The sequence below is a fragment of the Adiantum capillus-veneris genome, chromosome 13 (assembly GCF_014529385.1).
Source record: "Adiantum capillus-veneris isolate H3 chromosome 13, ASM1452938v2, whole genome shotgun sequence".
NCBI lineage: Eukaryota > Viridiplantae > Streptophyta > Polypodiopsida > Polypodiales > Pteridaceae > Adiantum > Adiantum capillus-veneris.
In genome coordinates this window covers 86,897,172-86,911,075 of record NC_140943.1, presented here as the reverse complement: position 1 = coordinate 86,911,075, position 13,904 = coordinate 86,897,172, and positions in this window count along the sequence as shown.

The window sequence follows — 13,904 nt, the reverse complement described above, 5'->3', positions numbered from 1 at the left end:
TGTATCGCCTATGGTACTAGAGCCCTAGAGGTTCCCAATATGGGCGCTTTTCCTTGAAAAGCAAAAAACCCAAGGCATACAAAATAAGCACACACATCAAAATTGAATCACTGTGAAAAGACTTTGGGGGGTCAAAGAAAAGGTAATGAGTCAGGCAATGATTTCATCACAAATTCCTTTTATCGTAGCTTAACTACAAGGTCTTCTAGATATAGCCTCTAGTCAGCCCTCGAACATGAATACTTGGCTCTCGCGATTAAACAACTTAATTGACCACAGAAAATTAAGAAGCTTACCCATGGTATTAATAGTCGATCTCTAGTGCCTTTCGACCGTCAAATTAGCGACCCCAGACTTGTTTAATTTTTACCTTTACATCTGTTTATGCATTTGATTACATTGCAATTTAATGTTCATTGCTAACAAATTGTTTGAAATTCTTTTACCAATCAATTTTTCTACCTAAAACTGCATATGCTTTTTAATCACTTATGAGAATGCAATTACTGTGCCAATGTTGTTTGATTTTGCAGTGACTGAAGAAGGCTAAGGACATTCATCTCAAATGCTCTTCCACCTCGACGAACGAGCTTCAACTCAATAGCTTCTGAGGACGGAATCTACATCAGGAAGGGGGGCATGTTAACCCTCACGGCTCACGGACACCCTATCACCTACGATGGACGTTCTAACTTAAAGCGGACTTTGTATTATTTACTTGTAGACTCAGGTATCGGGCTTGTCGGTCCAATAGGAAAAGGGTAAGAGTGATCGCCGATGAGAGGCACACTCTAACTGGGACATTCAAGGGATTAGTTGGCTAAGCATGGGCGCCCAAGTGTGAATGGGGTGAGCTCATATAAAAGCCAACTAAACCTAAAATTCATTGATTCTCTCATTTGTGCAATAGAAGAGTGCTCTTGCTCCATCTCCATCTCCATCTCCATCTTCTTCTTCTTCACCTCCTTGTGTGTGTGTGTATGTGAGAGAGAGAGAGAGAGGGAGAGTGTGTGTGTGTGTGCGATCGAGCATTACGAAGGCACGACGGCGGCGAAGCGGTTGAGCGCGGCACGACTGCAGCTTCTTCTTCATCGCAGTGAGGAATCCACCACGAAGGCGAGCGTAGAGCAGTGAGTGACACACCCTTTGCTCTCTTGAGCTTGCTAGATTAGTCTTGTTGTGTGCTTGGAGCCATTTGTGGCTCGCACACGGTGTATCGGCAAGTCCTTTGCTTCGACAGTGCGGCAAGGAGTGCACACAATCCAAACGAGCGATTCAACAACAACCAATTGCTCGATAGATTCATTAGGGGACTACGACATGAAAGTATCCATAATGGCCTAGTCATTAGAGGTATCACTACTTGGGAAGCAGTCACCATGAATGCAATCCAATTGGAGGATAATTTAATGATTGCAAGAGAAAGAGTGTCTGTCGAGCCGAAGTCTAGTAGCTCGCAAGCGTCAGGGCATGAGCCAATGAAGATAAAGCCAATCGTGAAAGAGCAAACGATATCTGAGATGACTTTGGCAGATCTCACCGAGGCCATCCAAGAAAGCCTTAGGGGTAATCGTGCTCCACAGAACACTCATATGTATCCAAGAAGGGAGCAACAATGGTGCTCAATTTGCTTGGGCCCACATACTATGAGTGAATGCCCTACTTTCAGAGTAAATTTTAACGCGACTTGTAACGCGTGTGGTAGGTATGGCCATCAAGCGAAGGATTTCCTAATGCTTAAACGCATCATGGAAAATAGACCGCCTATAGCTTGGGCAGACTCACCTCGAGTTCCTGCATTGATGCCTACCCCACCCATGGAGCAACAGTTGCCATTACAGCACATGGTCCCTAGAACCCAAAATGTGGTCCAAACCACACCGTTGCCACCTCCAGTGCTAGGACCGCAACCCCCTCATCCAAGAGTTACACCTATGAACCAAATAGGTTGCGAGTCATCTAGTACGTATGTAGACTGCGAAGAGGACATAGACTCTAGTATCACCTATGGAGTCGACATGCTTGAGGAGTGTCCCATGTTCTATATGGAAGACCATTGGGGACAAATCAAACCGGTATATCAAGCTACTGCGCTAGCAGCAAGAGGCCAAAACATTAATAGTTTTGCCAGGAGACCACCTCTTCAGTGCTACGAATGTGGTGGACCACATCGAGTAGTTGAGTGCCCCATTAGAATGCAAAAGAATGCTGCACTAATGCAAACAAGTCAAGGGAGTGCATTAGCAATGCCAATACTCACTTGTAATCGTTGTGGCATAGATCATTTGATCGCACAATGTCCTAACAATCCAAACGCACCAAAAATCACACCATTGAACTTAATAGAGATTGTTGATGGGACACCACCAACTATAAACATAGTACCAGTAAACACACTCACATGATCGATGCTCCAAAAACAAAATTATATTCTTGAGGAAAGAGACACAACATCAATTGCCCAATATCAGAAAAAGAAGAAAACACGAAGAAAGAGATCGCAAAAAGCAGCGAAGTCAGACCCCACCTCAAAGACCAACATAGGGACTGGTGATGACCCCGTATATATGAACGACGCTGAAGAAGATTCTGATTCAGGTGAAACCATGGAGACCAAAACGACCACTAACATAGAAACCAACAAGGAAGATCTTCATGAGCCACAATGGCCAGGATCCAAAAAGAAGATAGGAACTTACCCAAACCCTACAGAGGAGATTGAGCGAGTCAAGCATTTAAGGAGTTTGGTAGAAGATACCCAAAGGGATCTAGAACCAGCACCTAGGAAGATCCAGATTACAGACACCGTGTTCCCTACACAACAACAACCTCACCAAGTCCATAGACCCTTGGACATACCTAGTGTCATCCAAGAAGAAAATGACTTAAAGTCATGGGAAAGTGGGCGTACTCACTTCTTGATGGAAAGAATGTTTACAGAGGGACTACCTAATCCTATCGAAGAAATGGAGATCCCATCTTCCCCACGTCAAGGGACTCAAGGCCAAAAGGTGCCGTTAAACATTGCCAAATTGATGGATTTCATGTCTTCAGAAGTTAGAACCACCATCATGTCCAAACTATATAAAGACCCCGAGCTAGTCTCAGCTCTTCGAGCCTTCCTCAATGGAGAATTACAGGCTGGATTACCACAGTTTGCACATATGAACAAACCTGACTCGGTAATGAATGATGAGGAACATTTAGCACCACCATCTGACCTAGCGGGACATGAATCTGTAATTGAAATACCCGTTAACAAGTTGGGGCAATACTTTGAAGGTGATGAATCTAATGCTACTCTACCAATCACTACTAAAGGATTAACTGTAAAGGGGGTCCTTGACGGTGGTGCGGGAGTCAGCATGGTGACAAAGAGTTGTTGGGAGTCTATGGGGAGACCTCACCTTGAAGCCACAAGAGTAGTGGTAAAAATGGCTAATGGATCTATTGTTACGCCTATTGGAATGCTAAAGGATCTCAGGATCAAGGTCTTTGGACACAAGGTAAGGCTGACTTTCATTGTTATGGATTTTTCCAAACATCCTATGTCATTTGAGATGATCTTAGGGCGTCCATTCATGAGGGAAGCAAAAATGGTGCATGACTGGTCCAAAAACCACGTCTACTTACAGTTCCAAGACTCGGTCATTCAAGTTGATCTTTTAAGTGGTCGAACGCATCCTCTAGGAAATAAATTCATCATTGATAATCGATCAGACACAACAATTCACTAAGCTCCATTACAGTATTGTTACACGTGTAACGAAGACACGGATATTGGGGAGAACTCTCCTTATATGGATATCCTACCCGGAATGGCTGAGTCAGACAATGTCGATTGGTTACACCTAGCGGCAACTATAGATACATGGGGAGCTAGAGGAACAACCTGGGTAACACCAGATGGGGAAGAGATACCACACATTGCACCAGTAAACATGTTAGGTGTAGTGCATGTAACATCCGATGATAAGAAAGAGGCACACCTACCTGAGAGTGAAACCGATGATTCCTCAAAAGCTTCATGCCAATACACATCAGAAACGGAATCTCAGGGAGAAATGGATTCAGAACCTGAGGAAACATCAAGTGAACCAAGTATAGAAACTAAACACTCAAGGCCTAGTACGACCATCTATGGTAATTTATATGAGAGTGAAGAAGATACAAGCGAAGACCTATCAGGCGAGTTGAGTTCAAACATTTACCAAAATTAAAACCTTAACAAGAAACAAAGGTCATATAAGAGACGACGATATCGAGCAAATGTCAGAGCTAGGATAAACAAGGAAAGATCTACTGCAGAATGGCTTAGCTATCTATGGGCATGTGATGCTCATCGAAAGCTAGTAGACAATTGGGGTGAACATTTCCAGAGTGTCATGTGGTGCAGCCCGCTACCCATTGACCTCGCTCAATTGGAGGTTACAGAGCTGAAATTGAGTCGAACTATAAGAAGACGTCAAAACCGAGAGTTAGCACAACAACAAAAGGAGGCAGAACTAAAAGAAAGGTCTCTGTCAGGACAAGAGCCTGCTGACTTACATACGGCTCCTGAACATTTTAAATCTTATACCACGGGGAAGCGAAAGGTTGTGTATGCCAAAGCCCAACAAATACCTACCAATGGAAGCAGTGGAGTCTATGATGGTCCAACGGTAGTTAAAGAGATAGAATTAGCAGAACCAGGTGAGGAGTCTAAACCAGTCTTTATTGCTCAAGACCTTACCGAAACTGAAGAGGCTGTACTTAAGGAGCTCCTCAAGGAATACAAGGATATCTTTGCTTGGACATATCATGACATGACAAGCGTTCCACCTTCTGTGGTGCAACATACAATTCCCATGATCAACATTGCTCAACCCGTCCAGCAACGACCCTATCCAATGAATCCTAAGTACGCCAAAATTGTACAAGAGGAGGTTGAAAAACTTATCCAATGTGGATTCATATACCCTATTGAGCTGGAACTCTCTATAAGAGAGGAAAAGATGATGTTCTTAGACGCTGTGCCCGCGAGGATGAGTATTTATATATTCTACAAGAGGCACACATGGGCGTAGCTAGTGGTCACTTTTCAGGAAAGTTGACTGCCCGAAAGATCTTACACTCAGGCTATTGGTGGCCCACTCTGTTTAAGGATGCATCACTTTTTGCAAAGGGATGTGATGAATGCCAATGCTTCAACAAGCCACAAAGAAGGGATAGGATGCCTCTACATCCCATCCAGGTAACCCAACCATTTGAAAAGTGGGGCTTAGACTTTGTAGGACCTATTAGTCCGGCTGCACGTAACACGCAATCACGATATATCATTGTGGCGACCGACTATGTAACCAAATGGGCTGAAGTAAAAGCAACACGAAAGGCGGATGCAAAAACAACAGCTAAGTTCCTCTTTTAGAACATTATCACATGTTTTGCATGCCCCTTTGAACTTGTCAGTGACAATGGAACTCATTTTATAAATGAAGTAATAAAAGAACTCACATCAAACTTCATGATATCTCACCACAAGTCTACACCCTATTATCCCCAAGCAAATGGCCAAGCTGAGAATACCAACAAAACTCTCATCTCCATTTTGACAAAGACAGTTGAGGCTCATTGCACTGATTGGGACCTAAATCTTACATCAGCTTTATGGGCTTATCGTACTGCGTATAAAGTTGCTATTAATTGCACACCGTTTAAGATGGTGTATGGCCAAGAAGCAGTTATGCCATGGGAGTTTGTCATTCCTAGTCTTCGAGTAGCTTCTCAAGAAGGTTGGAATGGTAACCCCTTAGTGGAGCGATTATATATCCTGGAAAGGCTAGCTGAAGAGAGGCAATTAGCTGTGCGAAATGCTCTAGTGGAGAAGGATAGGAGAAAGAAGTGGTTTGATAGCCATTTAAAGGATAAAGACATCAAGGTTGGTGATAAAGTTCTTATGTACGGGGTACGTAATGAAAAGAAGAAATTGAAATACGCTGGTAAGGGACCATATCGAGTGTGTGAAATTACCCCGCAAGGTACCATTCGTGTGGAGACTCTAGATGGAGTTGAAACCATTGGATTCCTTAATGGGAGTAAATTCAAAAGATATTATGATCCTCTAAGCCAGGAAGAGTTGCAAGCTATCCATCAAAAGAAGGCTGCCAAGGAACAAGCAGAGCTTAGAAAAATCCAAGCAAGAGTTGAGGCTCGAGAACGACAAAAACATCTTAGACGCCAACGAGAGGCTAATCTGGGAATCACGCAAGCATTTTTCGAGGACACAAATGACGTCTCATTAGAATCTGAGCCACCGCTACGATACCCAATTGAGCTAAATAGCCCCTATGGGAAAGTACTATACAATGCCTTATTAGATACGGGGGCTAAACACAATTTCTTATCCTATGGAGGTTGGTGTCAATTAGGGAAACCGACCCTATCCCCGAGTACGATGCAAGTCAAGGGAATTAATAAAAAGAAAACTGCTATTCTTGGAGTCCTTCAGACCCCTATTGTCTATGACAATGGAAGCATAGTGCAGAGGTTTCTAGTCATGCCCGCAGGAGCTATGGAAGGCAACGTAAACCTGGGACGCACGTGGATGTTGGCAACCAAATGCACTATTGATTGGGATAGTGGTAGTGTCAGGACGCGACCACCGACTCTTACCCCTATCATTCAAGCAAAGTCACCTACGTTGCAAACTCTAGCAAAGTTGAAGGCTAGCCAACATTCACAAGCCAAGGTGGTTAACTCGTCTTTGCCGGCTACCCATGAACCTAGCACTTCAACACTTGTAGTTGCAGCAAGCAGTAATATTGCAAGTACTCAACCTACGCGACCTAAGAGTACATATCAATGGGTCCCCAAGGCCTTACTTCCAACTACCTCAACCCTCCCATCCCTTCCAAGAAACAAATTCCCTGGAAAACCAAGAGCGTGCTCTAGGAGAGTCAAGACCAAATCACGATGGATTCCAAAACGACTATTAGAAGCCCAAGGCTACTATGATGGAAATGAGAAAATTTGGGTACCTAAACGTAAAATGTGTCCTTCCCTATCGACAACAAACCCATATGAGTCAAACAGTGTTACGCTAAAGCCAATGGCAGACCGTGGTACGGGAAAGATCACAGAATGCTACACACCTAGTCCAGAGCTAGTTTGGGCTCCAAGGCAAAACCAATTTATTCCACCAAGCTGAGGAAGGGGGGAGTTCCATGAAGCTTCTAGATCCTCATGTAATACATCCATAGAGGTAAAAGCTTCTACACAACCTCCACCTACAATAGTGGACCTCCATGAAGCTACAAAGGAATCCACACCTTCCAGTGTTCAAGAATCACCTGATGAACCACTTCAAGTTCGATCCTCGGAGAGTACCTTACCACCCTTGCAACTCGACGAGGCACCTAAGGTAATAGAAAAGTACTGGCAAAAACCTTCACCTATAACAACTTGGAACAACTGGTTTCAAAGGGTGACGACATCATTTCAAACGATATGATCTACCCAAGGAAGGGGGGAGTGTTTGTGGACATCCATTATTCACTTGCTTCCCTCTCAACCTTTCTCCCTGACCTCTTAATCTCCAATCTTAGGGAATGTATATATAAAGCCTTATACTCACAAAAACAAGATAAAAAGTAAAATAGCAAGAGCCATAACACAAAATCATAAAAACTAATTATGCACAAGAACACGACCCTTGTAATATTTGCACTTTAACCATCATCTATTTGCATGTACAGATATGGCTAGTACGCTAGAGTCATCCACTCCTGCCTTGGGTGAGAGGTACCCTTTTTACTTTTCACAAATATTTCACATGGTCTTTCCAGTGCTTGCATGTGAATGGGATTTGATAGGTACGCTAGCATGTGAGAGGAATTTTGAGGAGTTAGAATGGCTGATACGTCTCTTGACCACGTCTGATCCATACTTAGTAGAGAGCCTTTCTCCCATTTCACAAGCCTACCCTTTTGACCAAGATGACTATAGGCGTCTAGTGACCTTCTTAGTAAACATGGGCACCTATGATGAAGAAGAAAATTTACAGGACTACACAGATGGCACATATGGTCTCATGGATGATGACTTTGTTTATCTCGACGACGAGGATAGGGGTTTAGCCTTAGGGTTTCCCCCCAACCTCTACAATATCTTATTCCCTTGACTCTCTAGGGGGAGTGCAAATAATTAGGTTAGGGTTCCTTATGTTTTTTGTTGTGTTCAATAAGTGTTGGTACCTTTTCCCACTAATGTGCCTCCTGGAGGTATTCCTTTTGTTTCCTAGTGTGTACAGGAGCGTGTTGCTATTGATAGGATTTGGACCTTCATGGAACCTTTCTCATGTTCACACTTCAGATCAAGCGCGACCATCGACACAAACAGGTGTTTTTTGTCCATTAGCATTGCCCCTATCTATTTTTCATCCATGTTTGTCTGCTTTAATTGTGATTGGTAGCCTAATATTCACCGCATTTGCTTAGTATCAAACATTTAATTCGATGTAATTTTTTGTCATAATCCCTTGTCTAGGTTTAAACGTCAAGCAAGTCCGACTAAGCTAGTTTGACCAAGTTAGGTGTTAGAGATCTTCTCTTAATACCATGGGGAATGCCTTCCTAATAAGCAATGGTTACTTAGGTTCTTAATCCGATTTAGGCAGCATTGTGTGAAATGTACTAGGGCTTTCTAGTGGGCTTGACCCTATTGACCTTTAGCTTAAGTATTATAAAGGGAGTTTACTAGTGTGATGAGCCTGGGGAGGTGTATCAGAGTTATATGACCCCCCAAAGCTACAAAATTAAAATGATGAAAACAAACAACACAAAAAATATCCAAGTGCCACAATGTAAAATTTTAAGCTGGAAGAGAAATCCCTGCTTAACTTGGTACTTCACTCACATGTATCGCTTATGGTACTAGAGCCCTAGAGGTTCCCAGTGTGGGCGCTTTTCCTTGAAAAGCAAAAAACCCAAGGCATACAAAATAAGCACACACATCAAAATTGAATCACTGTGAAAAGACTTTGGGGGGTCAAAGCAAAGGTAATCAGTCAGGCGATGATTTCATGAGAAATTCTTTTTATCGTAGCTTAACTACAAGGTCCTCTAGGTATAGCCTCTAGTCAGCCCTCGAACATGAAATACTTGGCTCTCGCGATTAAACAACTTAATTAACCAGAGAAAATTAAGAAGCTTACCCATGGTATTAATAGTCGATCTCTAGTGCCTTTCGACCGTTAAATTAGCGGCCCCAGACTTGTTTAATTTTTTACCTTTACATTTGTTTATGCATTTGATTACATTGCAATTTAATAGTGATCGCCGATGAGAGACGCACTCTAACTAGGACATTCAAGGGATTAGTTGGCTAAGCATGGGCACCCAAGTGTGAATGGGGTGAGCTCATATAAAAGCCAACTAAACCTAAAATTTAGGCATTCTCTCATTTGTGCAATAGAAGAGTGCTCTTGCTCCATCTTCTTCTTCTTCACCTCCTTGTGTGTGTGTATGTGTGTGTGTGTGTGTGTGTGTGTGAGAGAGAGAGAGAGAGTGCGATCGAGCATTGCGGCGGCACGACGGTGGTGAAGCGGTTGAGCGTGACGTAGCGGCGTCTCCTTCTTCTTCGCGGCGAGGAATCCTCCACAGCAGGAGCATAGAGCGGTGAGTGACACACCATTGCCCTCTTTTGAGCTTACTAGTTAAGCTATTTGTGTGCTTGTAGCCGTCTGTGGCTCGCACACAGTGTTAGGCAAGTCCCTTGCTTCGACAGTGCGGCAAGGAGCGCACACCAAATGAGTGTCAGATTTCTCATACCAAGCACGAGGAGATTGCTTCAACCCATACAAAGCCTTCTTACATCTGCACACTTTGTCCTCTTGTCCTTTTATGACAAAACCGCGAGGCTGCGTTACATAAACTTCCTCAAATATGTCACCATTCAAGAAAGAAGTAACAATGTCTGATTGATGTACATCCCAACAAAAATGAGCTGCCAATGCACATAGAAAACGCACAGTAGTCATACAACAAGTGGGATCAAAAGTCTCTTCATAATCAATGCCTTTTTGCTATGCATAACCCTTTGCAACAAGTCGAGCCTTATGGCAATCGATCTTACCTTCGGTCTTGCGTTTCAACTTGTAAACCCACTTCGTACCAATGGCCTTTTTGCCAGGAGGCAAATCACATAAAGTCCATGTGTCATTTTCTATAAGTGCATCATATTCTGATTGCATGGTAGCCATCCAATTTTCTGAATTTTGTGCTTCATCAAAAGACAGAGGCTCCTCAACATCATGTAAGCTAGACACAGCCAAAGCATAACAATTTGATGCATAAGATGCATGGCGAGAGCCTGAACGAGTACGACTAGACAAAGGTGCATCCAATTTACTGTCATGCAAAGTGTGCACCAGCCATTTTGGCCTACCCATTTTCATCCCTTTCCTCATCAAGTACATCATGTACAACTGCATCAGTAATAGACTGATCTGTAACATTTTCAGAAACCTCCATAAGCTGTACATTTGACACATTGGAAATTACATTCGTATTTCCACCACTAAAAACAAGCAACAAAGTGTCATAAATGTCCTGTGATAGGTTACCTTATTGTCTCTAGTACATGACAACAAGGGCTACAGAATCTTCCACAAACACTACATCCCCATGAGGGACAGACTCAAGAGAGGTAAACAATTCAGAGGTGAGGTAATGTGCTTTGTAGCACCACTGTTGAAATACCACACATGTGAATCTGTAGCAACTGACAAGCATGCATCATGGACAGCACGATTGTAAGTGCACTTTGCGCTAAAATCCCATTCTGCATCAACATCAGCAACACAGTCTCCTTTCACAGAAGAATCAACAACGGCTGCATCTGTAGTGGAACCAGCATTTGCAGTGGAACCACCCTCTTTCTTCTTAGCCTCTGTGGCCTTCAACTTAGGACACGACTTGATCAAGTGATCATTAGCTTTACAATAATGGCAACGCATCTTCTTTTTGCCCTTATCACCAAAATTTCCAGACGAAGTGCTACGAGCAGAAGCATTAGGAACAAAAGTTGTGCCACTCGCAGGAGAACCATAAGAAGTGGCTGCATTGTTGTTACCACTCTTTCTTTGAGAAGCAATAAAAGCCTGTTTAACTGCACGCTGTCTAGTTCTGTTTTTTCTGGAAAGTGACTCTTGCAACAGCAATGTGCATAATGTATCAAACTTGACAACTTCTAGATTCCTTGGTTCATAAGTCTCCAAGTACTAGCAAAAGTCTGGTAAGAATCTGATAAGGCATCAAGAACAGTCTGCACAGGGGAACTGTCTGAAATGACTTCACCTGCAGAAATAAGTTGCTCATTGATATCCTTGACACTAGCAAGGAAAGTTTCCATATCATCTTCCTCATGCATAATCTTTGACTCCAGCTCTTTACGCAGCAAAGCAATTTTAGCCTCATTGCGGCTTGTATAAAGACCTGCTAGAATATCCCAAGCCTTTTTTGCAGATTTTGCGGAACGGATGTGAGGAACAATAGTGCGCTTCATAGACAATGCAATCAATGCATGAGCCTGCGCATCCTTTACATCCCAATGAGCTTGTTCTGTCCTAGGCAAAACAACTTTAATAGCAACAATCCTTGCAGCAAGACCTGCAACATCCTCAACATCGCCTGCATCCTTAGAACCAGGACGTACATCAATGCCCTGCACAATATTCTAGACACCCTTTGACACAAGAACATGTTGCATCATATAAGCCCACATAGGGTAGTTGTCCCCATCCAACCTGTCCTCAGCAGCAAACATCTTGAACACATCTGTGTTGCATCATATAAGCCCACATAGGGTAGTTGTCCCCATCCAACCTGTCCTCAGCAGCAAACATCTTGAACACATCTGTGTTGTTGTCAGCCATGGTAAATGTTGCACTTGATGTGAAAACTGCCCGAAAATAGGAGAAACGGATCGGGAACAACACATGCTATATAGCACAAACCGTAGAATACTATGAGGCACTTGTTATGCAGAAAATGGCACTGACAAAAATTTTGCACAAAATGACAAAATAGCATGTACAACACTACCTGTAGTGGAAACAGAGGCCAAACCTCACTGTAATCAGAGAAAGTGAGCAGGCGTGTGCTTGAGCATGGCGACTAAGCCCGAGAGGACGTAACCTGCTCTAATACCAATTGTTGGAATTAGGGTTGTAGAGAAACGCACACAGCTTGGAGAAGACGAAGGAATCTCAAGGCACACAATAGAGAGTGTGTTACTTAGTATGCAATGGAAAGATAGATAGCCCTAGAGTGATGAGCGTATATACAATGCTTGGGGTAAAAAAACCTCCTAAAGAGGGGAAAAATGTCCCAGCAGTCCTAGTGTGTTCACAAACATCACTACCACATGTATATGGTAACATTTGATGCTGTAACGGATGTGATTTGTTTGCCGATGAGCGATGGGCTTTTGGTGATTTCAGTCATTTGAGTGTAGCTTGAGTTAGATTTGAGTTGTTTGTTGTTTTCCGAGAGATTGACAACCTCTTGTAGCCTCTATGCACTAGTTGAGTCAGCTTCAACCCATGGATTGACAATTTAATCGTGGTTCTAGCTAAAACTGCAATAAGATAGGATAGTGAGATTAGACTACCATCCCACATTTGGCACCGCTTCCGGGGATCAAAGAGACCTAAACTAGGGAAAAACACGAGCATCTTGTGAAGTTATCCTTTAACTTCCTCTAGGATCTCCTAGAGTAAAAACTTTCTTTTAGAAACCACATAGCTTAAGATTGTCGTCTTTTGCTGTGTAGAGGTAGCTTGGAAGTAATCGTGCTTGTCGGGTGCCTTTAGGACTGTAGGATTGTAGAGCTAGATTAGGATTTTTTTTAGAATGATTGATAGACGAGACAAGTCTTAAGATCAAAGCTCATGAAACTTTAAAAAACAAGAAAACGAGTGTTTATGGACACTTTCCACAACCCAATTGCATAAGAACCTAGGAGTAGGGTAAGTAGGATCCGAGGTGGATTTCAAAACATTGCTCTCTCCAAAAGAATCATTGTGGATTGTATTTGAAGTTGTAGAATTTCAGGTCTACAGCTAGAAATAGCACGAAAAGACTCCAAACCACTCAATCCGACTGGAGAGTATGCTTAAAAGTTGTATGAACCAGCGGGTAAGTTCAAGGACACTATGAGGTAAAAAATTTCAAGAGTTGACCAAAACTCAGATTATTTGCTTTTTCTTGACAATTTAGGCCAAATTAAGTGTTGACTTGATTCATAGGCTTAAAATAACTCATGAAATGACTGTCCTTGGAAAAAGTACAAAAATTGGTTTATTTCAAGCCTAATCGCAATTATTTACTTTCAGCTCAGGTTTGACCAAGGTTGATACCAATGATTCATTGCATGTGTACAAACAACTTTTGTAAAGGCACAAAAGATTTGGATCACCAAACTGGCAAAAAACTGGGCAAGAACTAAAGTTTGTATTGACTTTCTGAAACTTGAGTGTAAATTGGGAAAAAAATTGTCCAAACTCAATGAAAAGGGATTCATAGGCTTGTATTGATGGCTTAGCCCTGTGTACATGCTCAGTTGATCAAAAAGAGCAAAAAATTATAAGAAGTAAATAATTATGATTATTTACATCTGGCCCATTTTTCAACTTTTTGACCGAGTTAGCATACCACTGGTTTTACCATGTTGTAATAAGCCCACAAATCAAATTTGGTGAGATTTGGATCTTTGGATTGGAAATTGTGACCAAATTTGCAAAGTTAGTCTACGGACAAAAAATTGATGACCATTTGAATAAAAATTGTCCAAATTTGATGAAACTTGGCTAGAGACCTTAAGCAAAGGTGATTAACATATCTGTGCAAAGGTTGGGACAAAAACTT